Source organism: Lissotriton vulgaris, chromosome 1_1 (genome assembly GCF_964263255.1).
Source record: "Lissotriton vulgaris chromosome 1_1, aLisVul1.2, whole genome shotgun sequence".
Lineage (NCBI taxonomy): Eukaryota > Metazoa > Chordata > Amphibia > Caudata > Salamandridae > Lissotriton > Lissotriton vulgaris.
In genome coordinates, this window is record NC_141685.1 from 1,180,090,078 (window position 1) to 1,180,116,645 (window position 26,568).

At 46.2% G+C, this 26,568-nt stretch overlaps 1 protein-coding gene and 1 pseudogene across 1 annotated transcript in view; both read right to left on the reverse strand.

Moving 5' to 3' along the window:
• The window catches only part of LOC147748878 (lactoperoxidase-like), a 1,319,638-nt gene that overhangs the window by 1,032,532 nt on the left and 260,538 nt on the right, over positions 1–26,568 (reverse strand). The window lies entirely within an intron of this gene.
• On the reverse strand, positions 16,882–25,400 carry LOC147748879 (uncharacterized; annotated as a pseudogene).

Sequence of the window (26,568 nt, forward strand, 5' to 3'; positions counted from 1 at the left end):
AAGTGCGGCTTGCTAGATGGATGAATGAGTGAAAGGATGGATGAGTGACAAGGATGGTGGATGGACAATGGATGTGTTGATGAAGAAAAGGGTAAAAAGATAGATGGGTTGCAGGGTGGATGGATCAGTATGCAAAAGGATGGATGAGTAAAAGGATAAATTGATGGATAAGCGGAAGGATGGAAGAGTGTAAGGGTAAATTGATGGATGACTGGAAGAATGAGTGAGCAAAAGGATGGACAGAAGGCTGAGATGGGTGAATGGATATGCTTGGGAATGGATGGGTAGATAGGGATATGGTTGGGCGGATGGATGGATTGATAAACAGAATGGGGAAAGGCTGATGAACGAAAGAATGGAAGCCAATGTAAAGGTGAAATGCTAGATATCAGTGGGTGAATGAAAGGATGAAGGAGTAGCTCTGCAGAAAAGAGTAGGCAAAATAAGGAAATCATTAGTATTCAAATCCTTCTATACTATGAGCCTGACATAACCAGAGAGGCTTTTATCCGAGTTCCTCTATGAGTGCTGCTATTATTTGACGGTGCACTACATGATGGCACCAAAGGGACAAGTGGATTTTGTACAGGACAAGTAGATTTATGAAGCTACCTGTTCCATGGACAAGTAGATATTTTATTAAATTCCACACCCCTGATTGGTGCTGTACATTTAAAAGCAATGTTTATTTCTAAGCATATGTTGACATTTGAATGTGAACATGAATCATGAAAATATACATTTATGAAATGGCTTGTAAATACAGAAGAAAAAAAAAGCCGAAACCATTTCATGTCAGATTACATAAAACTGTTTGTTTCGTGGACAAGGTCACATATTGTCTCTGGAAGTATTCAAAGAATGCTGTTCTTTATGAATAGTCCTACTATAAGCAGATTACTTGTGCCAAAAATGAAAAATACAAATTTGGAAAAAAGAATTTATCATAGGAAAAAAGTTCCAAAGTTAGTCCCTTGTTTTCGAAAAATGAAGGTCAAATTCATAGCCTCTCACTACAGTGTGTGTCAAAATCAAAAGTCAGAGTTAGGGCCTGGAGAAAACATGAAATCTTCTAAACACCTTGTGGCTAATGATGGATAAATGAGGAAAAGGAACACAAAACTTACGCGGTATAAAACACAGCAGACCATCACAACACAGGTTTTACAACGCAAGTCGTTACCACAACTTGCGCTGTAGGGTGCTGGACTTAGGAATAGTAAGATTTACTATTCCAACACCATCCTACGTACAGTAGGGAAGGTGCTGGAATAGTAAATCTACTATTCCATAGCCTAGAGCGCCCTCCAGCGCAAGTCGTGGTAATGACTTGCGTTGTGAAACCCGCGTTGTAATGGCACTGCTGTGTCATTACCGCGTTGTAAAGGATGTTCCCCATGTGGCATATAGGTCCAATTGTAGGAAATAGACCCGATAGAAAGTATCTAGGGTTTGGGCAAGAACAGTTTATAAGAGGAAGACCTTATATCATGTACGGAGAGAAAACAAAAATGTCATTTATTAAAAGAGATAAAAGGCGATTAAAACAAGAAAAGGGATTATTGTTCCACCACCAAATACACCCACATCACACATGATGGTTGAAAGGGGCTATCACACTTGTGTGTGGTTAAAGAATTGGATGGAGTACACTAAAGATGCTGGTGTTTTAGCATTTCCAGAAAATGGTACTTTTGATGGCAGAATTTTGTACAACTTGAAAACTCGCATGAACAAATTAGATCCCAGACCTAGATTAACACAGAATGAGGCATTAGAGGAATGGGAAACTGAGGCTTTTGAGCGAGACAGACCCAGAAGTATTAGGAATTGGAGTAGGTTTTATCCCTGATTCCCGAAAGAGACAAGAGATAAGCAAATGAAGCAATGGAGACAATCCATGTTAGTGGAAGGATTGTACCCAGGATTGACTTTGGAAGATCCTACAGGAAGTAAGAGAGACAGAGAAAACGAAACATTTAATGACAGGGATGATGATTACCTGGAGGATTTGTTAATGAAAATTCCACACCCTTATAATGAGGACCCAAGTACAGTTAATCCTAGTTCTCCGTTCTTGAAACCACCTTTAATTCCACAAGTAATACATGAGACTTCACTAGAAAAGGTATTACAAGAAAGAGAAAGAGAGGCATTAAACAAACAAAGAAATTAGTTAATTCTGAAAATTTCCCAATTGAATATGAGTCCTGAAGCCCTGACAATTCCGGTAACTATTGACCCGGTTGTTCCCTTGAACGGAGATAAACAGCCTAGTCCTAAAAACCCCGTACTAACTACACCTGTAGTGCAGCCAAAAAAAGAACCCTTGATAGTTGATGATCAAGCAAGCAAATGTGAGTCAGTGATTTACCTGATGGATTTACCCATAAAAGAACCAGTAGGTGACTCAGTCAGGAAAAACACTCCTCTAAGTTCTAGAGAGGTACGGCTAGAGACATCCTCAGGTAGAAGAAGTGTCACAGTAGTAACTCCAGAACAAATAGAGAGATGGTCGCGAGAAATAAAAAAAAAACAAAGTCACAGCCAAAGGTATTGGACATATTCAAATTAAGAGTCAAATTAGAAGAAATGATTACTGGAAATGTGGGATTGGACAGATTAAATGCATTCAGTGAAGACGAATTATTATTCATATGCAAAAGCATTACTAGAAATACAAGAGTGTTTCATGAAAAATTAATGGATATGGCCTCCAATATGGGAAATGATATTGGCAAATCTAAAGTATTACAGAAACCATATTGAGCTGAATTTTCTGACAACGATTTGGAAAAAATGAATGTGTTAAGTAGAAAAGTACAAATTAAGGAGCTTATGTCATTATTGCAGAAATGGGGTGACATAGATAGGTGGAAAAATAGATGGGCAAAGAAAAAAGAAGAGGCTCAAGCAAAACAAACTGCATCCGAATATGTATTAAAAGAATCAGAAAAAGTGGAAAGACTGTGTCCCATGAGAGAAGTGCCAGGTGGAGGTTATGTACATGTCTCATGGCCCCGACAGGATATTTTGTCATTTACAAATGATTTCCCAAAACTTCGAGAGAACTCTGTAGAATGGTACAGACAAGTCGAGAGATTTGTGAAGGTTTCGAAATGTTTATTAAAGGATTTGGATGAGTTGTTTGACATTGTTGTTCCTGTAGCTCTATGGACAGAATGCAAAATTGCTGTTAATTGGCCTAGTGACGAGTACCCTAGAGACCCGAAGACGGGAGCACCATCTGATGAGGTGATGAAAAAATACAATCAAGTAATACTGTACCTCAAAGGGAAAGTACCTGCGAAGGAAACTGATTGGACTAGAATAGATAGAACTAACCAGAATAAAGATGAATCTGTGCATGCATATTATGAACGACTGCTAAAAGTATTTAAACAATACAATGGTCTGGAAAATATTGACATGAAAGACATGACACATTTCATATATCGGTTTGTGTCAGGATTAAGACCAGAAATTTCACAATGGATTAAACATCATAACATTTGTTGGCAGGCCAAGCCGATCAATGAAATTCTTAAATAGTCAAAATATTGTGAAGATGAACTTGACAATAAACTAAAAGAATTAAAGGAAAAAGTAATGTGGGCACAAGTAAAATAAGCAGAGCAACAGGAACTTCAATTGAGCCAAATGAACAATAGCCAGACTCAAGGAGATGGTAATGGGGGCAAGCCAAGGGGACAATTCAATAGAGAAGCCAAAAAGAAATTACCTTGTCACAGGTGCGGCAAGTTGGGGCACTGGAATAATGAGTGTAAGGCTGTGCAAAACAATAATGTACAAACTAACAATTTGAATCCATAGATGCAGAATGGGGTGCCATGGAAACAACAGCAGCAGGTAATACAAAACCAGTTACCACTTGCACCTATGCCAGATCCTGGGAGCAAAGCAAACTATCGTGTGGTTACCACAAATTGGGAGGGAAGTGATAGGAGAGACACAGTGACATCACAATTTCTTTTGAGTGACACGTTTTTTAATGAGGACACTTACTGACGGTGCCTGAGAGGGGAGGACAAGGAGTGCGTACTTGGCGCATCCTTGAAGGTTGATCAGTCAGGTCCATACATTGAAGGGAAGGTTGAAGGAAATGATGTCACCTTTCAATTGGACACTGGCGCTACCCGCTCTACTGTATGAACAGCAGACGTTCCAAACCTACCCCTCTCGGGAGAAGCGATCCAAGTAGTGGGTGTTTCTAATAAACAAATTAGTACCCCAGTCACAGAACCAATGGAAGTTAGATTAGGCAACTTTAAAGAAATGCACAGATTTGTTGTGTGCGATTCTAGTCCAGTGAATCTGTTAGGCAGAGACTTGTTGTGCAAAATGAATTGCACCATCTTTTGTACCCCAAGTGGTGTTGAAATTCAAACCCCAGATGAAGATGGAATTTATAAATTAATGTTGGCAAAACAAGAAACCGAAAATAAAAAGCTGATTATAGAAGACATCCAAGTGAGTTACAGCATACAGTGAATCCTGTTGTGTGAGATTTCACAGGAAAAGATGTAGGATTAATGGCAAATGTGGATCCGATAAAAGTGACAGTGAAAGAAGGTGCAGTTTACCCAAATATTCAACAGTACAAAATGAGCCCAGAAATAAAAGAAGGTGTTGCAGCAGAAATAAAGCGCTTGGTTGAAACAGGCATTTTACAAGAAATAATGACCAGTCCATGTAATTCGCCCATAATTGGCATAAAGAAACCGACCGGAAAGTACAGGGTCGTACAGGACCTCTGCAAAATTAATTAGATTGTTGTCCCATGCTGTCCAGTTGTGCTAAACCCTGCAGTGATTCTGTATCAGATACTGTGGGAAGCTGGATGGTTTACCGTAATAGATTTATGTCACTCATTTTTCTCGATTCCATTACACCCGGATTGCAAATTTCTTTTTTCTTTTGAATTTGACAGCCATGTCTACGTTTGGAACCGCGTTCCACAGGGGTATTCAGAAAGCCCCTCGATTTTTAATCAGATTTTGAAAAAGTGCCTTGAGTCTTTGGTGCTGCCCGGACAGTCAGTCCTGGTCCAGTATTTATACGACCTATTGGTGGCGTCTAAAACTCGAAATGACTCTGTTGTTGATACTATTTCTTTACTGAATCCTTTGGGTGAAGGAGGACATAAAGTGTCACCTGAAAAGCTACAATTTTGCACCACATCAGTGAAATATCTGGGGCACCAGATAGAAAGAGGTGTCAGAAGAGTTACCTCAGAAAGGATCAGAATAATCAAAAACATGAATCTACCTCAAACTCAGAAATAGATCAAAATGTTTCTTGAAGTAGTAGGTTACTGCAGGCAGTGGATTGTGGGATTTGCAGTCCTAGCAAAACCATTGATACAAATGACAAAAATGAGAGCAAAAGACCCAGTAGAATGGGATGACTGCTTTCTTAAAATTACGAGAATGTCTGTGTACAGCTTCAGCCCTAGGGATGCCTGACTATTCAAAAGAATTCACACTATTCTGTGATACTCGAGATAATTGTGCACTTTCAGTTCTGACCCAAACTCACGGTCTAATGAGACGTCCTGTGGCATATTTTTCTTCCACACTGGATCCAGTGGCATCTGCATTGCCAGGATGTCTGAAAGCAGTAGCTGCAACTTGCATGAGTCTTGAGCAAAGCGAGTCCATTATTATGGGACATCCAGTAACTCTGTATGTTCCACATGCAGTTGTGATATTATTGACAAGAACTCAGTACTTAACTCCTAGTCGGCTGACAAAGTATGAGCAAATCATTGTAGGTGCAGGAAATGTAACCATTGCCAGGTGTAATATTTTAAACCCAGCAACCCTGCTACCAGATTTACATTTTGTAGAAGTAAAGGGAGAAGTCGAACATCATGAGCGACCTTTGACCCTGTCACCAGGTAGGTTGCCCCCCTAACCACCACACGGTCCTCCTCGTGTTGTGCTGCTGCCCCGCTCTAACTGCCGTCTCGCTCCACCGCCGCTGGTCTGTGTGAGTCCCCTGGGCTTCAGGTCTTGTCCCCGTTCTAATACTGCCTATGTAACTGTTTTTGTGCTGGTTTTCCTTTTGTAACTCCCCGCTCTAATACTTCCTATGTAATTGTACTCGTGCTGATTTACTTCCGTATTTCCCCTGTGTCTACTGCCTGCCCTCTGCGCCCCCCTGGTTCCCCCTTTTGCCTTCTGTGACCCCTCTCCCGCGCATTGCCCCGGTGTCCTGTTCCCTTTGTCGCCCTCTACTTCTTTTTCCCGCCGCTGCTGGCTGCGGCCCTGCCCCCGCCGTTCCCATTCGCCACCCCGCTCCCGCCTCCCAGGTGCTCCTCCCTCCCACAGCCCCTCATATGGAGGCTGTGCAACGGCCGTGCAGCGGGCGCACCGCGGGCGCACCAAAGGCACGCCTAAGGCAAGCCGGTCTGTGCCTGTCCGCGCCTGGACCACGCCCAGCCCCAGAATCCCTGGCCCACGCTGAAACCAGGCGACCAGGCTGAGATACGACTCTGACACCCTCAACGCACTCAACACCGGACGAACACCCGTCTGCTATCGAGCCACCCTGAAGCGCACCCACTGACCCTTCACCTCCCAAGCCTGCAAATTCACCTGCCTCCGAACCCGCCCCCGCCTGCCAGATCAAGCAACAACAGCAACCACCTCAAGTGCATCCTCCTTAACACCCGCTCCATCCACAAGCACGCCATCGAACTGTGGGACCTCCTTGACACAACAGCGCCAGACGTCGCCTTCCTCACGGAAACCTGGATGAACGCCTCCTCCGCCCCCGACATCGCCATAGCCATCCCGGACGGCTACAAGATCACCTGGAAGGACAGCATCAACCAAACCGGAGGAGGAATCGCCATTGTCTATAGGAACACCTTTAACATCACGACCGTCACCGAAGACACACTCTCCTCCGCTGAACACCTACACTTCCAGATTCACACCGACCCCAAAACCACCCTTAGAGGAACACTCATCTACAGACCCCCGCACCCACGCACACAATTCAGCAAAACCATCGCCGACCTCAACAGCCCACACACCCCTAGCTTCACCAGAATACATCCTCCCAGGGGACCTGAACTTCCACCTGGATAAAAACAGCGACAACAACACCACCACCCTGCTTGATAACCTAGCGGACCTCGGATCAAGCAACTGGTGAACACCCCCACCAACCTCGCTGGCCACACGCTCGACCTCATCTTCTCTGCCAGCAACCACGTCTCCTTCAGCCACTCCACCGGACTACATTGGACCGACCACAGATGCATCCACTTCACCTTCAAAAAGAATACATTCCACCACCGCACGCGACAGATCCCCCGCAGATGCTGGAGCAAAATCACCACAGACCAGCTCCTCTCATCGCTGAGCCAGAACCCGCCAGCCAACACCACTGACACCAACGACGCAGCCCACAACCTCGCACAATGGATCACCAACTGCGTCGACGACCTCGCACCACTGAAGAACCCCCCAGGCATGACCGGCAACAAGAAAACCTCATGGTTCACAGACGCCCTCAAAGAATCCAAGAAATCCTGCCGAACCCTCGAAAAAACCTGGCGCCATGAACAAACTACAGAGAACATGACAGCCCTCAAGAACGCCACCCTCAAACACCACCAGCTGATCCGCACCACCAAAAGGACATCATTCAAAGAGCGACTAGACAACAACACCCACAACAGCAAAGAACTCTTCAACATCGTCAAAGAGCTCTCCAACCCCAGCGCCAGCAACAACAACATCACACCATCACAAGAACTCTGCAACTCCCTCGCCTTGTTCTTCCACCGAAATATAGCAGATATACACAACAGCTTCGGACCCCAGACTCCGCCTCCAGTCACCGAACCAGCGACCCCCACCACCACCCTCAGCGCCTGGACCTCCATCAGCACTGAAGACCCCACCAACGTCATGAACTCCATCCACTCCGGCACCCCCTCTGACCCATGCCCCCATCATATCTTCAACAAAGCCGACACCATCATCGCACCCCATCTCCGGAACGTCATAAACATCTCGTTCACATCAGCCTACTTCCCCGAGAGCTGGAAACACGCAGAAATCAACGCCCTTCTGAAGAAACCCACAGCGGACCCCAAAGACCTCAAGAACTTCCGCCCCATCTCTCTTTTTCCCTTCCCAGCTAAAGTCATCGAAAAGACCGTCAACAAACAGCTGACTGCTTTCCTCGAGACAAACAACTCACTCGCCCCGCCCCAGTCCGGATTTTGAGCCAACCACAGCACCGAGACTGCCCTCATCGCAGCCACCGACGACATCAGGACCCTGATGGACAACGGAGAAACAACCACCCTCATCCTCCTCGACCTCTCGGCAGCCTTCGTCACCGTATGCCATCGCACCCTTATAACCCGCCTCTCCAACACCGGGATCTAAGGAATGGCCCTGGACTGGATCATTACGTTCCTCTACGACAGAACCCAGAGAGCCCGCCTCCCTCTCTTCCGCTCAGAGACACCGAGATCATCTGCGGCGTACCCCAAGTTCCTCGCTCAGCCAAACCCTCTTCAATATCTACATGAGCCCCCTCGCCGCCATAGCACGCAAACACAACATCAACATCATCTCCTACGCCGACGACACCCAGCTGATACTCTCCCTCACCAAAGACCCAGCCACCGCCAAAACCAACCTCCAGGAAGGAATGAAAGACGTCGCAGAATGGATGAAGCTCAGTCGCTTGAAACTGAACTCAGACAAGACGGAGGTCCTCATCCTCGGACAATCCCCATCCGCCTGGGACGACTCCTGGTGGCCCACAGCACTGAGCTCCGCGCGGTAACCTCGGACCAGTCACGCAACCTGGGATTCATCCTGGACTCCTCCCTTACAATGACCAAGCAAGTCAACGCCGTCTCGACCTCCTGCTTCAACACCCTGCGCATGCTCCGAAAAATCTTCAGGTGGATCCCCATCGAAACCAGAAAGACCGTCACCAAGGCCCTCGTCACCAGCCGACTGGACTACGGAAATGCCCTATACGTAGGAACCACAGCCAAACTTCAGAAACGACTACAAAGCATACAGAATGCCTCCGCACGACTCATCCTCCACATCCCTCGCCATAGCCACATATCCGTCCACCTGAGAAACCTGCACTGGCTCCCCGTCAACAAGAGGATCTCGTTCAGGCTCCTCACCCATGCACACAAAGCGCTCCACGACATGGGCCCCAAATACCTCAACAAACGCCCTCTCGTTCTACACTCCTACCCGCCAAGTCCGCTCAGCTAGCCTCGCCCTCGCCACTGTCAGACGGATTTGCAGAACCACCACCGGAGGAAGATCATTCTCCTACCTGGCAGCCAAAACATGCAACTCCCACACCTACGAACGACCCAGGACCATCTCACCTTCAGGAAACACCTCAAGACCTGGCTTTTCGAGCAGTAGCAGCACCCCCCCTCCTTCAGCTTCTTGAGAACCTCATGGGTGAGTAGTGCGCTCTATAAATGTTTTGATTGATTGATTGATTGATAGCGTTTACATGAAAAGGAGAAAATATTTTTGAATTGAGTTGAGAAAAGGAGACAGGATTTCCAGAGAAAAGCCACTGATCAAAAACGAAAGATTCCCAAATGGGCTGAGAATACAGGGTTTACCTCTAATGGCAAGACTCAAGCTGCTATGTTGCTGGGTTTCGAAAAGAAAGTGAAACTCTGTCTCCACAGGAAGAGAACGAGGTATTATAACAATTTATTAATTGGTTCCAGTGAATGTGAACACAATTATATTCAATTTTTCAATTTTATTTTATTATGTTTTGGCTCTCGACGAGGGCCACATAAAATTCACAGTAATAAGAGGAACAAGTACATACCAAAAAATGACATTCAATAACACATTTAAATAAAAATAACATACGAAGACAAATCCACAACAAGAAGCAATGTCAAACATCTCCAGTAACATATTAATAAATAGCTAAAAAACCTTTAAAAAAATTAAAAATATAGAAACAGAACATTTCATTAGGAGGCCAATATAGTGATTGGAGAAAAATGTTCAGGTTGGAAATACCCAGACGGAGACAAATAGGTTTTAACCATCTGAGTCGCAATGTACGGAGTGCAGGGCAGATCAACAAGACATGCATACGGTCCTGAGTACTCAGGTTACACAAATTGCACACAGGAGAAGATCCGTACCATTTGGATAAAAGTAGATTTAGAGGTAATAGATCATAACGTAAAAGAAACCATAATCTACGAATACCATGCGGCAAATTCCATGTGGCATAGGGTTGGGCCAACTTAATAGAATAAGAATTAAGGAAAAGGTCGACACCCCTTTTTGCTTGTATTATGTTCTTATCTGACTGAAAGCATAGTTCCCACGAAGCCTGTTTTAATAAGAATTTTAACTGTGAAGGAGATTGCAAAAACAATACGCTTTCATCTAACTTTAGAAGAGTTACAGCTCTTCTAAAATTCCTTACAAGTTGTGAGAACTCTTTGAAATTACCCAATAATTCATTTTTAAGGAGGGCTCTCATCGTCCCCAGTTCAGCTCTAGCCAGACAGGCCACCCATCTTACTAGGGCACATAGTCCCTGTACCCAGCTGCTCCTGAGACCGAAATCAAGCCTACAAGCGGCCAAAGAGCACGCGGTATTTAGGGAAGCTAGAGATCTTAAGAGTTTCCCTTCAATCTTATGACAAAAGTCCCAGTAATTCAGCTCTATAAGTTCGATACCATATAGTATCGTAGCGGGAATCTTAGCCCTATACACCTCCAGTAAGCAGGCAAAATGCCTTTTTCCGGTGGCGTGATAGAGGGAATTTAAACCTTTGCCATGGGCAAGGGCTTTGCGAGAACTATGCTCAATATGAGGCCTCTCACTCAAGTTAGCCGCAATAATTTTCCCCAAGAAAGTGTAAGATTTAACAACCTCCAGTTTTTGACCACCGATATACCATCCAAAATTTTCAGATCGGCACTTCTTTTTCCCGGCTATGCACATAATTTTGCTTTTAGATATATTAATCTTCATGCAATAAGAAACAGCAAAAACATGAAGGGCTTGCAGCCGATTTGCAAGTCCTTTGGGAGTCAAATCTAAAATAAGAACGTCATCGGCATACATCAAGCAAGATATAGGGGTCCCCCCAATCACTGGAGCAATACCCTCACTAACAGACAAAGCAACAGGCAGGTCTACAGTATACAAGGAAAACAAAAGAGGAGCCAATAAACAGCCTTGTTTAAGGCCGTTCAGAGAAGGAATTTGATGGGAGAGACCCCTTTCGCCCCCTTGCAAAACACTACACCAAGTCTCTGTATGGAGTGTACGCACAAGCTCTAATAGGTAGGATGGGACACCAAGAGCTGCTAATTTTCTCCACAGCGTTCTACGGTCCACTTTATCGAACGCTGTGGAGAAATCAATAAAAGCAGCACAATTATAAGGTAATTGGGGGTTGGGGATTTAAAGATGGAACTGAACCTGTGTTTCCTGGAATTTATTATATTTGCGGGAACAAAGCATTGTGAGAAGTTGGCCTGATATATGATGTCTCCAATTCTGGGGGCACCTTGTATCAGTCCAAACAATCCCTTATGGTGTCTGGTTGTAAGTCAACCTTATAGACAAGCTATCCTAAGGGTAGCATGGACTAAGCAGCCTTAAAGGCTTAACTCAAGAGGTCGTGTTAAGCAAGCAGTTTTACCAAACACAATCCTGTAATATCAAATGAAAGGACACCACACAAGTTATATATTATAAAAATATATGTATTTATTACTAGAATAATCCTCTATACTCTTTATGAGTCTAGAGGCCCAAGCGTTTAAACAAAAGCACAGTTAAACATATGAACGTTGCACAATTATGGATGAGGCCGGGGGGCCACGCAAACCATATATTAAAAAAGTGGTATAAGAGATACCAATCGAACAGTGGTTAGGCCTAGGGCCTAGGGAATCGCTGGGACCAATCGGGACTAGCAATGCTGAAATCGGGAAAAGCCCGCGGGAATCGGGTGCAGCGCTTAAAGCACATACATGCACCAATGCAAAGTCAATGGTGCGTAAAAGTTACAAAGTTACTGTTTTAGGAACCTTCCGACTGACCTAGAGGGATGAAACTTTAGACACATACACTAGAGGTGTGTAACAGTGTAGGAACACTGGCGTTGCTGAGTTACCTCACCCACAGGAAGCGGGTGCACAGGTGCGAAGTAGTGTCGGGTTTCGTCACGCAGGTCGATGCTGCCTAAAGATGAAGATGCTGCAGGCGTCGTGAAGGGAAGTGTCCCGTGTGATCCAAGGGTGGATCGAAGATATAGATGATATGAAAACAGAGGGGACAGAGTCTGGGTTACTCAGCAGTGACCAGGGTGGAACCAGGAAGGAACCAGGCAATGTCGGGCGCTTTCAGGTCGCTGTCGGGAAGCTTCTCTCCTCTGCCACGTGGACTCTGGGGCACCGAGGATGTCCAGGAGTGGATCACGAGCTGTCCCACGCAGGCTCTCGCTGTTTGCAGTGTCGGCTTCCGGATCGGAGCAAACATCCCTTGGCAAGCGCAACCCACGCAGTATTCGAAGATGGCTTAATACTCAAACCAGGAGGGTCAGAGCGGGTGCTCCTTTTCAGGGGAGCGAGTGCAAGTCTGGAGCAACCAGACTCATAAGTCATATTTCAAAGTTCATCGGCACAGGGGCCACAAGCCAACGGGCAAGTGACCGGGCCAACGCGTTGAGCCAAAAGATGCAGAAGGGCCCCACGCAGCACTCGGTGAGTGTGGAGGGGTGAGCTTCGTTGCAAGAGAGGCTCAGGGCTGGGGCTTCTCAAACCCCAATGCACAGCTTCGAGGGTCACTCGTGGGCTGCACGGTCAGTGTCTTGTGGTCTTTCCAAGATGGCGGGCCCCACGCTTCAGGTCGCCTCCACGGGTCTCAGCTCTGCAGGGACTGTGGATCGGGCTGTTAGAAGGCAGGCACGCTGGGTCTTGTCGAACTCTGTTGCTCGAGTTCCGGCGGGAACTGCAACAAAGCAAACGTTGAGGTGCTGGATGGTGCCTGTTTGCACAGGGTGGTCACTCCTTGACCACAAGGGAGATTCTTCAGTCTTCTACGTTGAGTAGGATGTCGAAGTGTCCAGAGTTTCGTTTCATAAGTTTCAGTCAGGATAATCTGAATGCTTGGGCATTGCTCCCACTCTTATACCCATCTGGTGGGCTGGATTACCTTCTAGGTCCCTACTATGGGTGGGACCCAGGAAGAGGGTGGATACACCCCTTTCCCTTTGTCCAGGGTCGCGCTGGGACTGGGGCTGGTGTGCCCCAGAACCAGTTTGACCGGATTATGCAAGGGGAAGCCTTGTGCTCCCCATGCAGTGTCTGGTTTCTGTCAAACCTCCCTGCTACAATCCACTATCTCCTGTCTGCGGTGCTGTGACACCTCCCCGTGACAGGAAACCCTTTGTCCAGGACTCCTCGGCTGAGTTTCGGTCAGCAGCAGGAGGTCAGACTTGTGTCTGTGGCAGAAGCGTCCATTTTGTGATGCGAAGGCTCTTTTAAAAATCAACCGCGTTTTAGTAAAGTAACATGCCTTCTCCCTCTAGAGGGGTGGAATGCTATCCCTGTCGACAGAACTGTCGAGGGGATAGTATTCCAAATCGTATGACACCTTACACGACATGTTTTGATAAAGCCAAACCAAAGTTAACATATAACCGCGATAGATTATAATGCACTTAATAGTATATGGTTTGGCATTATCCCGGAACAGCTAAGGGAATTGGTCCCGACAGCTGCAGACAGGCTCAGCTCATGCTAGAGCACCATCTCACATAAAACCACGCACTCTGCCTTCAGGATTGTTAAGGCCTGCCATAGGAGTGGCTTATAGGTTTATATGTGTCCAGATATAGGTTTAGATATAGGTATACTATATCTAAGCAAGGGGTGATTACACCACCTTGCCCCAGCTGAGGGATCAGCCAGTTGTGTTGATTTAAGTACCAGCCAGGGGTGGCAAAAGATATGCTGCAGCCCCTGGTAGGCCTTGTTGGCACCTATGCCCTGAGCACCTATAGTGCATGGTACAGGGGCTGACAAAGAGTCCAGTTCCAATTGGGTTATGTACCTGTAGTACATGTATGTGAATTTAGAGAGAGAACAGCAGGCGGTGGGTCTGATTAGCAGGCCCACAGCCACATTAAGTCGAAAACCAGTGAAGCAAAAAGCAAAAATTTGGGGTGACCATAGGATAGCAGATCCTACTCTCCTACACAACCCCCCCCCCCCCAAACACAGGGACATTAAACTTAACCTTGACCAGATAAGTCTTCATGTTCTAAGTGGAAGTACCTGGTGAGACCATCTGCATTACCATGGTCATTCCCTGGGCGGTGCTCCACTGTAAAGTCCATCCCCTGTAGGGAAATGGACCACCTGAGTAGTTTGGGGTTTTCACCCTTCATCTGATTTAGCAACAAGAGGGGCTTATGGTCTGTCTGAATTAGGAAGTGAGTTCCAAACAAGTATGGCCTCAACTTCTTCAGGGCCCAAACCACAGCAAAGGCCTCCCTCTCAATAGCTGATCAATGTTTCTCCCTGGGGGTCAGCCTTCTGCTAATAAATGCAATGGGCTGGTCTTGACCATCAACAATAAGTTGTGAAAGCACAGCTCCCACCCCCAACTCAGAAGCATCTGTTTGAACAATGAACTGTTTGGAGTAGTCAGGACTCTTCAGGATAGGTGCAGAGCACATGGCCTTCTTCAGGTCATCAAATGCCTTTTGACAGCTAACTGTCCACTGAACCTTTTTTGGCATCTTCTTGGATGTCAAGTCATTTAATGGTGTCACAATGGACCCATTGCTCTTTACAAATTTCCTGTAATACCCAGTCAGGCCCAAGAAGGCTCTGACTTGTGTCTGGGTAGTTGGAGGAGCCCTGTCCTGTATGGTCTGGATCTTGGTCCTGTATGGTCTGAACCTGACCCCCCACCTACTAGGTGGGTCAGGTACACAACCTTGCTCTGCCCTATCTGGCACTTGGTAGCCTTGATAGTCAGGCCTGCCTTTTGCAGGGCCTCCAGAACCTTCTTCAGGTGGATCAGGTGATCCTCCCAGGTGGAGCTAAAGACAGCAATATCATCTAGATATGCTGCACAAAAGTCATCCAACCCAGCAAGGACTTGATTCACCAACCTTTGGAAGGTGGCAGGTGCATTCTTCAAACCGAAGGGGATTACCACAAACTGATAATGTCCACTAGGGGTAGAGATTGCTGTTTTGGCTTTAGACTCTTCAGCTAACCTGATTTGCCAATAGCCAGCTGTCAAATCAAATGTGCTCAGAAACTTGTCGGAATCAAATTTATCAATGAGCTCATCTGCTCTTGGTATGGGATGTGCATCTGTCCTAGTGACAGCATTGAGACCTCTGTAGTCCACACAAAACCTAATTTCTCTCTTTCCATCTTGGGTATGGGGTTTTGGTACAAGGACTACTGGGCTGGCCCATGGGCTCTCTGATGGCTCAATCACTCCAAGCTCAAGCATTTTCTGCACCTCAGCCTTTTTACAATCCCTGACGTGGTCAGGTTGTCTGTAGATTTTATTCTTGACAGGCAGACTGTCACCAGTGTCCACCTCATGGGTGCACCAGTTAGTTTGACTGGGTGTGAGGGAAAACATGTGTCTATGGGCCTGCAACACCTGTCTGCATCCATCTGTTGCTGGTCAGTGAGGCTGCCTGCCAAGGCTACTCCATCAACTGAACCATCATCAGGTTTCTGGGATAACAAGTCTGGGAGAGGGTCGCTCTCTTCCTCCTGTTCCCCATCTGTGGCCATGAGCAGGCTCATGTCCTCCCTGTCAACAAATGCTTTCAATCTGTTCACATGGAGCACCCTGTGGGGGCTCCTAGGGGTTCCAAGGTCAACCACATAGGTGACCTCTCCCTTCTTTTCAATTATGGTGTGGGTTCCAGACCATTTGTCTTGGAGAGCTGCTGGGGCCACTGGCTCCAACACCCACACCTTCTGTCCTGGCTGGAACTCAACCAGAAGAGCCTTTTGTTCATGCCAAGCTTTCTGTAATTCTTGGCTGGCCTCCAGGTTTTTGGATGCTCTTTCCATGTACTCAGCCATCCTGGAGCGGAGACCAAGTACATAGTCCACAACATCTAGTTTAGGCTTTTTGAGAGGTAACTCCCATCCTTCCTTCACTAGACACAATGGACCCCTCACAGGGTGGCCAAACAAAAGTTCAAAAGGGCTGTAGCCAACCCCCTTCTGTGGGACCTCTCTGTAAGCAAAGAGCAGGCAGGGGAAAAGGATGTCCAATTTTCGCCTAAGCAGTTCTGGTAAACCTTTTATCATGCCTTTGACGGTCTTGTTGAACCTTTCAACAAGCCCATTGCACTGAGGATGATAGGGTGTGGTAAACTTGTAGTTCACTCCACACTCCTTCCACATTGCTTTTAAGTATCCAGACATGAAGTTGGTACCTCTGTCTGAAAGAACCTCCTTTGGAAAGCCCACTCTTGAGAATACTGCAAGAAGGGCCCTTGCCACAACAGGAGCTGTTGTGGTCCTCAGGGGAATTGCCTCTGGATACCTGGTGGCATGATCCACTACCACCAGTATAAATATGTGCCCAGATGCTGTTTGAGGATCCATGGGACCCACAATATCTATTCCAACTCTTTCAAAGGGTACCCCCACCACAGGTAGTGGTATCAGCGGGCCTTTGTTGTGCCACCTGACTTACCACTGGCTTGGCAAGTGGCACAGGAGCGACAAAACTCCTTGACATTTTCTGACATATAAGGCCAGTGAAAGTGAGGGACAAGCCTGTCCCAAGTCTTGTTCTGGCCTAAATGTCCTGCAAGGGGAATATCATGGGCCAAGGTAAGAAGGAAGCCCCTGAATTGCAAAGGTATGACCAACCTCCTGGTGGCACCAGGCTTGGGGTCTCTAGCCTCTGAATAAAGGAGCCCTTCATCCCAATACACTCTATGGGTACCTTGAGCATTCCCAGCAGCCTCAGCAGCAGCTTGCTGTCTGAGGGGTTCAAGGGAAGGGCAATCTAATTGGGCCTGCCCCAGGTCTGCCCTTGAGGGTCTCCCTGTCCCCAGAAACTCAACCTGATCAGGTTCAAGTTCCTCAGAGACAGTCTCCTCTTGGACTGCAGAATCAGCCTCCTGTGAAGTCTGATCCTCAACCTGGGGCAAGTGGGAAGGCACAGCCTTAACCCTCTTGCTCTTCCTCTTGGATTGTGGTTGGTCTATTGTTTCAAGATCCACCACAGGTTCAGGTAGGCACTTCTTAGCCTGAGTCCTTGTCACTACAAGGACATGTGCTGAAATCCCTAGCATTTCTGCACGAGTCCTGTACTCCACTTCTGACCAAACTGAGTTTTCAAGATCATTGCCCAACAGACAGTCTACTGGCAGGTCTGCACTCACAACAACTTTCTTGAGGCCATTTACCCCTCCCCAGGAGAAGTTAACAACAGCCACACTATGTGTAGTAGTGGCATTGCTTGCATTGGTCACTAGGTAATTCTCACCCAGTACAATCTGCCCAGGGTCCACAAAGCTAGGTGTCACCATAGTGACACTGGCACATGTGTTCCTGTAGGCCTGAGCCAGTTTCTCATTAATTAAAGGTGTCTGTCTATACTTGCCCAAGTTACTGGGACTCACAGTAGTGGACATTGCTATGTCCACATCATAGAGCAGAACTGCTTGAGTAGGGACTCTGACTAGGCCAGATTCCATCTCAGTACCCAGAGTCAACCCTACTAAACCCTTGGATTGTGTACCACCACTGCTGACTGTACTAGGGGGTGCAGGTGCTTTAGGAGCTGCAGTGGTAGGAACTGGATTTTTCTTAGTGCATTCACTTCCCCAGTGGGAAATGGACTTACAAGTATTGCACCAAGGTTTCTTTGGGCCATCATTCTTCTTCTTTTTGTTACCATTCTGGGAACCACCCTCCTTATTAGAATTTTGTGGGCCTGAAGAAAACTTCTGGTCTTTTTCTTTTTCTTTCTTATCCCCACCCTTCTGGTCTGTTTTCTTCTGGTCGCCTCCATGGTTCTGGGGTTTCTCCTTAATCCTTCTTATGACCCATTTGTCTGCCTTCTTTCCCAATTCTTGGGGAGAGGTCAGATCTGAGTCAATAAGGTATTGATGCAACAGCTAGTTCTGACAGTTATTAAGGATCTGCTCTCTCATTATAAGTTTGTACAATCCTGTATAGTCTGAGACTTTACTTCCCTGCAGCCAACCCTCCAGAGCCTTAGTGGCGCAATCAACAAAATCAGTCCAGTCCTGAGTCTGAGCTTTTTGGGTATCTCTGAATAACAACCTGTATTGTTCAGTGGTTAGACCAAACCCTTCAATAAGAGCACTCTTCGGGACAGAGTCGTTTTTGGCATCCTCAGGTCTAACTGTGAGGAGCCTATCCCTCCCTTTCTCAGAAAAGGAGTACCATAAAATTGCAGCCCACTGTTCTTGAGGAACCTGCTGTAACATGCAGGCTCTCTCTAGAGAAGTCATCCATTTGTGGATGTCATCCCCTTCATTGTAGGGGGCTAAAATCATTGTCAGGTTTCTATTGTCATAGGACCTGTCTTTCTCTCTGGGAATATTGCTGCCACCAGTGGAATCTAATCCACACAACTTTTGGTCTCTTGCTAAAGCAAGTTTAGCTTGAGCCAGGGCTACCTCTTCCCTCTCTATCTGGAGTTGGACAGCCCTCATTCTGGCCCTATGCTCTTTTCTCTGGGGGGAAGCTATTCCCCTTTGAGATTCTCTGGAGGCACTAGAAATATGAGAATCTCTTGAGGGAGATCTCAACCTTCTATTACCTGCAGGAACTATGTTATAGGGTCTGGGGAGGTGCTGGCCCTCTCCATTCCCATGTAGGTCCAAGTTGGTTTGGTTAAGCCTCCCCACTAGTACCTGGTTTTCCCTCTGATTCTGATCTGAATCTTCCTCTCCTGATTCAGGGTCTACCTCCTCATCTTCTGGGTGATCATCAGTCTCAGGGGGGTCTACTCCATCTCCTGCATCTAAGGGAACTGCACTCGCCTTATCTAAGTCATCCTTCTCCAGGATGGCTATCAGGATGGGAATGGTAGGGTTGTGACCCTTTTTCAGCCCCCTTGAAGTGCACAAGGCACTCAAGTCTCTGTGGCTGAGGTTGTCATAGCTGGAAGTTGCCTTGGTAAGGTCAACTGTCACAGGTAGAGAGCCACAAGCTTCACCTATGCCAGACATGACTGCTAGTGAGGTGTAAGTGGTGCACTTACCTACACTAAGTGTTTTCCTACTGTACCTTGCTAGTGAGTTGTAGGCAGGGTGTGCTAAGCCCTTTGATCTACAACTACTAAGTTCAGTAGAACTTAAATATGCTAAGCTTTTGTTTATATGTACCTAAGGTACTTGATGTGATCTTTCAATTTGATAAAAAGATTGCAATGGTAAAACAACAACAAGCTCAAATCCGCACCGCTGCGCACCAATGTGAGAAGTTGGCCTGATATATGATGTCTCCAATTCTGGGGGCACCTTGTATCAGTCCAAACAATCCCTTATGGTGTCTGGTTGTAAGTCAACCTTATAGACAAGCTATCCTAAGGGTAGCATGGACTAAGCAGCCTTAAAGGCTTAACTCAAGAGGTCGTGTTAAGCAAGCTGTTTTACCAATCACAATCCTGTAATATCAAATGAAAGGACACCACACAAGTTATATATTATAAAAAATATATGTATTTATAACTAGAATAATCCTCTATACTCTTTATGAGTCTAGAGGCCCAAGCGTTTAAACAAAAGCACAGTTAAACATATGAAAGTTGCACGATTATGGATGAGGCCGGGGGGCCACGCAAACCATATATTAAAAAAGTGGTATAAGAGATACCAATCGAACAGTGGTTAGGCCTAGGGCCTAGGGAATCGCTGGGATCAATCGGGACTAGCAATGCTGAAGTCTGGAAAAGCCCGCGGGAATCGGATGCAGCACTTAAAGCACACACATGCACCAATGCAAAGTCAATGGTGCGTAAAAGTTACAAAGTTACTGTTTTAGGAACCTTCCGACTGACCTAGAGGGATGAAACTTTAGACACATACACTAGAGGTGTGTACCAGTGTAGGAACACTGGCGTTGCTGAGTTACCTCACCCACAGGAAGCGGGTGCACAGGTGCGAAGTAGTGTCGGGTTTCGTCACGCAGGTCGATGGTGGCTGAAGATGAAGATGCTGCAGGCGTCGTGAAGGGAAGTGTCCGGTGTGATCCAAGGGTGGATCAAAGATATAGATGATCTGAAAGCAGAGGGGACAGAGTCTGGGTCACTCAGCAGTGACCAGGGTGGAACCAGGAAGGAACCAGGCAATGTCGAGTGCTTTCAGGTCGCTGTTGGGAAGCTTCTCTCCGCTGCCACGTAGACTCTGGGGCACCGAGGATGTCCAGGAGTGGATCACGAGCTGTCCAACGCAGGTTCTCGCTGTCAGCGGTGTCGGCTTCCGGATTGGAGAAAACAACCCTTGGAAAGCGCAACCCACGCAGGATTCGAAGATGGCTTAATACTCGAACCAGGAGGGTCAGAGCGGGTGCTCCTTTTCAGGGGAGCGAGTGCAAGTCTGGAGCAACCAGACTCACAAGTCAGATTTCAAAGTTCGTCGGCACAGGGGCCACAAGCCAACGGGCAAGTGACCGTGCCAATGCGTTGAGCCAAAAGATGCAGAAGGGCCCCACGCAGCACTCTGTGAGTGTGGAGGGGTGAGATTCGGTGCAAGAGAGGCTCAGGGCTGGGGCTTCTCAAACCCCAATGTACACCTTCAAGGGTCACTCGTGGGCTCCACGGTCAGCGTCTCGTGGTCTTTCCAAGATGGCGGGCCCCACGCTTCAGGTCGCCTCCACGGGTCTCAGCTCTGCAGGGACTGTGGATCGGGCTGTTAGAAGGCAGGCACGCTGGATCTTGTTGAACTCTGTTGCTCGAGTTCTGGCGGGAACTGCAACAAAGCAAACGTTGAGCTGCTGGATGGTGCCTGTTTGCACAGGGTGGTCACTCCTTGACCACAAGGGAGATTCTTCAGTCTTCTACGTCGAGTAGGATGTCGAAGGGTCCAGAGTTTCGTTTCATAAGTTTCAGTCAGGATAATCTGAATGCTTGGGCATTGCTCCCACTCTTATACCCATCTGGTGGGCTGGATTACCTGCTAGGTCCCTCCTATGGGTGGGACCCAGGAAGACAGTGGATACACCCCTTTCCCTTTGTCCAGGGTCGCGCTGGGACTGGGGCTGGTGTGCCCCAGAACCAGTTTGACCAGATTATGCAAGGGGAAGCCTTGTGCTCCCCATGCAGTGTCTGGTTTCTTTCAAACCTCCCTGCTACAATCCACTATCACCTGTCTGGGGTGGTGTGACATCTCCCCGCGACAGGAAACCCTTTGTCCAGGCCTCCTCGGCTGAGTTTTGGTCAGCAGCAGGAGGTCAGACTTGTGTCTGTGGCAGAAGCGTCCATTTTGTGATGCGGAGGCTCTTTTAAAAATCAACCGCGTTTTAGTAAAGTAACATGTCTTCTCCCTCTAGAGGGGTGGAATGCTATCCCCGTCGACAGAACTGTCGAGGGGATAGTATTCCAAATCGTATGACACCTTACAGGACATGTTTTGATAAAGCCAAACCAAAGTTAACATATAACCGCAATGGATTATAATGCACTTAATAGTATATGGTTTGGCATTATCCCGGAACAGCTAAGGAAATTGGTCCCAACAGCTGCAGACAGGCTCAGCTCATGCTAGAGCACCATCTCACATAAAACCACGCACCCTGCCTCCAGGATTGTTAAGGCCTGCCATAGGAGTGGCTTATAGGTTTATATGTGACCAGATATAGGTTTAGATATAGGTATACTATATCTAAGCAAGGGGTGATTACACCACCTTGCCCCAGCTGAGGGATCAGCCAGTTGTGTCGATTTAAGTACCAGCCAGGGGTGGCAAAAGATATGCTGCCGCCCCTGGTAGGCCTTGTTGGCACCTATGCCCTGAGCACCTATAGTGCATGGTACAGGGGCTGACAAGGAGTCCAGTTCCAATTGGGTTATGTACCTATAGTACATGTATGTGAATTTAGAGAGAGAACAGCAGGCGGTGGGTCTGATTAGCAGGCCCACAGCCACATTAAGTCGAAAACCAGTGAAGCAAAAAGCAAAAATTTGAGGTGACCATAGGATAGCAGACCCTACTCTCCTACAAGCATATTTTAAATTGCCTGACCACTGGTATGGGAGTTGCGATTTTGGAAAGTATTCCCAAAGGTGTATCATGTAAATAAAATCACTGGAAACAATGAAGATACTAATGGATTAATACGTAGTAAAAGAGCAACTTTTGCTGAAATTGTAGGTGATATATTTAGTGCAATAATACCTTCAGTGGGAGTGGTTCTTAATACTCAAAGAATCTGCAAATTATAAACAGTGGTGGATCGCTTATCGACTGACACTGCTGGAGGATTTTTGACGATAAATACCAAATTGGTTGCGATCAGATCAATGGTTTTACAAAATCGACTTGCTCTTGATACCCTATTAGCAAAAGAGGGCGGACTCTGTAGAATTTTGAAAGCGCACCATTGTTGCACTTACACACCAGACAAAAGTGTTGAAAGTAAAGGGTAAGTAAAGAATATTACACATTTGGAAAGAGAACTCAAACCACTGGAGGTTGACAGTGCATGGAACAGACTTACAGATGGTCTCTCCTCCATAGGTAGTTGGTTTTCTAATGTAGGGAAACATTTTGTAGGTAGAATACTGATGCCAATGGTGGGAATAGCCCTATTAATTCTAGGAATAGTAATTTGTTGCAAATGTCGTAAGCACAAAAAGACATATACAGTAAATAAAAGAGGGAAAAAGAGAAATATTGATGAACTTGAGTTAGAAGAACTGAATGGAAACTTATACAAGAAAGTGAAAAACTTTCCCATGAATAATGAAAAGAAACAGAAGAGAAAGTTTGAAGAAATTGAGTTGGGAGAAATTTGAAAAGTTGGCATCTGTTTCATTAATTGGGATGATATAAAATATCATCACAGAGGGGATTGATGGAGCAAGGTTGCACACGTAAAGCAACTTGCTTGGACTCAACACTCTCGAAATGACTTGTAATATATTATTATTATATATATTTATAAAGCGCTTGGTTACACCAGCAGGTGTGTCCCCGCGCTAGTTGCTGCCGTTGCTTCTATTAGCGTTTGGTTCTGATTGTGAGAGAGGACCTAATTCGAGCACTGAGGTTTGGGGAACAGGATTGTTTTAAGTTCTCTACGGAATATAAGCTCCGAGTCTTCCAAGCGCAGCCGTTCTGGCAGCTTGTTCCATAAACTAGCCGTCACGGCTCTAAAGGATTTTCCACCCATTCTTGCTCTTTTTACCTTTGGGACCTGCACCTGCCCCGTGCCACAGGATCTTAGTAGGCGGGTGGGCTCGTACCACTTAAGGTAGTTATGCAGGTACCTAGGTCCTCTCCCATGGAGGATCCGATGTCCTATACAGAGGGCCTTAAACGTCACCCGTTCCCTAATGGGGAGCCAGTGAAGAGTTCTCAGAGCTTTTTCTGATGATGCCATTCTTGCTAGTTGAAGAATTAGGCGGGCTGCCGTATTTTGTATACGTTGCAGTCTAGAGACGCATTTTTCGCTGGCCCCTAGATATAGTACATTTCCGTAGTCCAGCCTGGATGTTATCAGGGCATGGACTATGGTCTGGCGTACCGGCATGGCCATAAGGTCAAGTGTTTTCCTGAGGACCCGTAGTGTACCAAAACATGTGTCTGCCACTTGTTTGGTCTGGTGGTCGAAGGATACATTTTTATCCAGTCAAACTCCTAGATTTTTCACTAGATTGCTGGGTGTGGGCAGTTCACCCAGCTCGTCCGGCCACCACGCCGAGGTCCACACTGATGGAGATTTGCCTACAATCAGTACCTCTGTATTATTTCCGTTAAGACGGAGGCAGTTGTCCGCCATCCACTTGGCCAGTTCCTGCATGCAGCTCATGATATTTGCCGCACATTGCTCGTCTGGTTGTGTCAGCGTCACAATCAGTTGTGTGTCGTCTGCATACGACACTGTCTCAACCCCAAACTTGTCTGTGATCACTCCAACAGGGGCCACATACAAATTAAATAGAGTGGGGCTGAGACTGGAGCCTTGTGGGACTCCCTGCTTGTGTTTTATTTCATTGGACCTGAACTGCCCTTGTGCGACCTGGAAACTGCGGCCTGTAAGAAATGATTCCAACCACTCCCATGCTTTGCCTCTCACTCCTCCCTTTTTAAGACACTGCAGCAGTGTGTGATGCGCTACAGTGTCAAAAGCGGCACTAAGATCCAAAAGGATCAGTGTCGCTGTCTGGCCTTCATCCGCATATCTCCGAAGGGCTTCCGTAGAGGACAGCAGGACAGACTCCGTAGAGTGTAGAGCGCGGAATCCCGACTGAGATGTGTGGAGCAGTCTGTTAGTCTCAGCGAATGCGGACAGTTGTTTATTGACTGCCTTCTCCGCGATTTTGGCAAAATAGGGGAGAAGGGAAATGGGTCGCAGGTTTTCCAGATTTGCAAGGCTGATGTTGGGCTTTTTCCTCAGAGGAAGAACTATTGCTTTCTTCCATGCACCAGGTACTTGTCCTGATGCAAAAGAGAGAGCAAGTAAGTGACTGATATATGGCTCCAGAGTGGTTAGGCTGCCATGAAGTATTATTTTTTTTTTATTTATTTTTTTATAAATTAACATGTTTTGTGTACTACTACTTGCATTACACAGCATACTAGGCATTTAGGGGAAGCTTGCCTATATGCTTTTACTAACAGTACTCCGCTTGCATTAAAATGGCTGCTGCTACGCGGGACTTCTTACTGCGCATGCGTCTGTCACACTCACGTGACATGACGTACGCTCTGCTTTGGTGGGAAACTTTTGCTTCTGCGCACTAGAACTAAATTGGCTGTTTTGTATACTAACGTGCAAGAAGCCTGCATTGCTGCTTTTGCTAAGCTGTTCGTTCGGTTTAATCTCTAATGCAATAGTTAAAATAATTTAATGGGAATAGAGTAGAGATAAGTGGTATATCGTGCATTCATTTATTTCTCTGTTCTAAAACTGTTTCTCTTCTATTTTTGCATGTATCGTATTTTGGGCCTGGGATGTGCAGTGACTCCATTTTGAAACCCACATCGCGCATGTGCAAAAGATTGCAAGAAAACTCAAGTCATTGGCATTGAACCTATGCCAGCTACTGTCCTACCAGTGATGTTCCTGGGAGTGTGAACTTTCAACCCCAAGAGAGGAAGCTGGACTGTACATGCTGAAAACCAATTGTGCTAATATTGATACTTTTATTGCCGGGTGGAATAAAAGTGCCTGGGAAAATAAAGTTATGAGCGGGAACGCTAATTTCAATATTCTAAAGAAAAGTTTCATTTTGGTATGGTGTGATGACCTCTCCTTGTCTTTTGTCCAATCAAAATAGGGGATTCTTACACTTGCAACATTGGGGGGTGGTACACTGACCTGGAAAATAGTATAACTAGGGTAGGCTTAGCTAGTAAATTTGTCCGACTTGTCCGAATAGCTGACCTGTCACTGACCTAACGCACTCAATAGGTGATCGAGAACAGAGTTGCTGGCGGAGCACTCTGTCAGTAGATTCGATAACCCAATCGGGGTTCGGGAACAAGGGTGCTGGTGGAGCACTGTGTCAGAAGATTCGATAACCCAATCAGGGTTTGGCTGTTAGCTGCAAAGAGGGTTGTAGCGCTGGCGTAGCAACTTTAACTGTGGGTGCCGATCTTAGCCTATGGTGGTCCTGTCCTGATCCAATTTGGCTGCATCTATCCTGATTTCTAGTCTGCACCTGTTGTCTTGCTGGCACCTGCACTCTAGGGATTCTGTCCTTTATCCCAGCCTGTGGCCAGGGTTTGTCTTCACACCATTAGGTAAATATTTTGTGTGGGTATGTCATTGTATTGTTTCCCCTTTCCTACCCTTCCTACTGTCAAATGCTTAAAACAGACTTATAAAATCTATGCATATTTTCATTTTAATCGTTATTTTCCTAATTGAAAGATCTTTGGTTTCCAATGCTTGGATTATGGAATTTAAGACATTTTAGATAAAGAGTTTAAACCTTTCCCGAGTTTGTGGTTATTATATGAGTGGAAATTTTATGTTTCTACCTATTTTCTTGCTAACTCCCTTGATCCCTTAGGACCTTAGGTACCTGTGACGTGGATTGGTAAATCAAGGTATAGAGATTAAGAGTCCTAAAAATAAATACACTGATGTAGAGCGAAGGTTACCTGGTTAAAAAATATTAGTATTTAATGAGTATTGTTTATGGGCCCAGGTGAGTATTGGTAAACCATGACTGGGTGACCTGCGCGCTCTATCAACTGTACGTCATGATTGATAGTTGTATCTTTTTCTGAATTATTAGCTAATTTTATAGAAGTTAAAGGATATATGGCTGTTT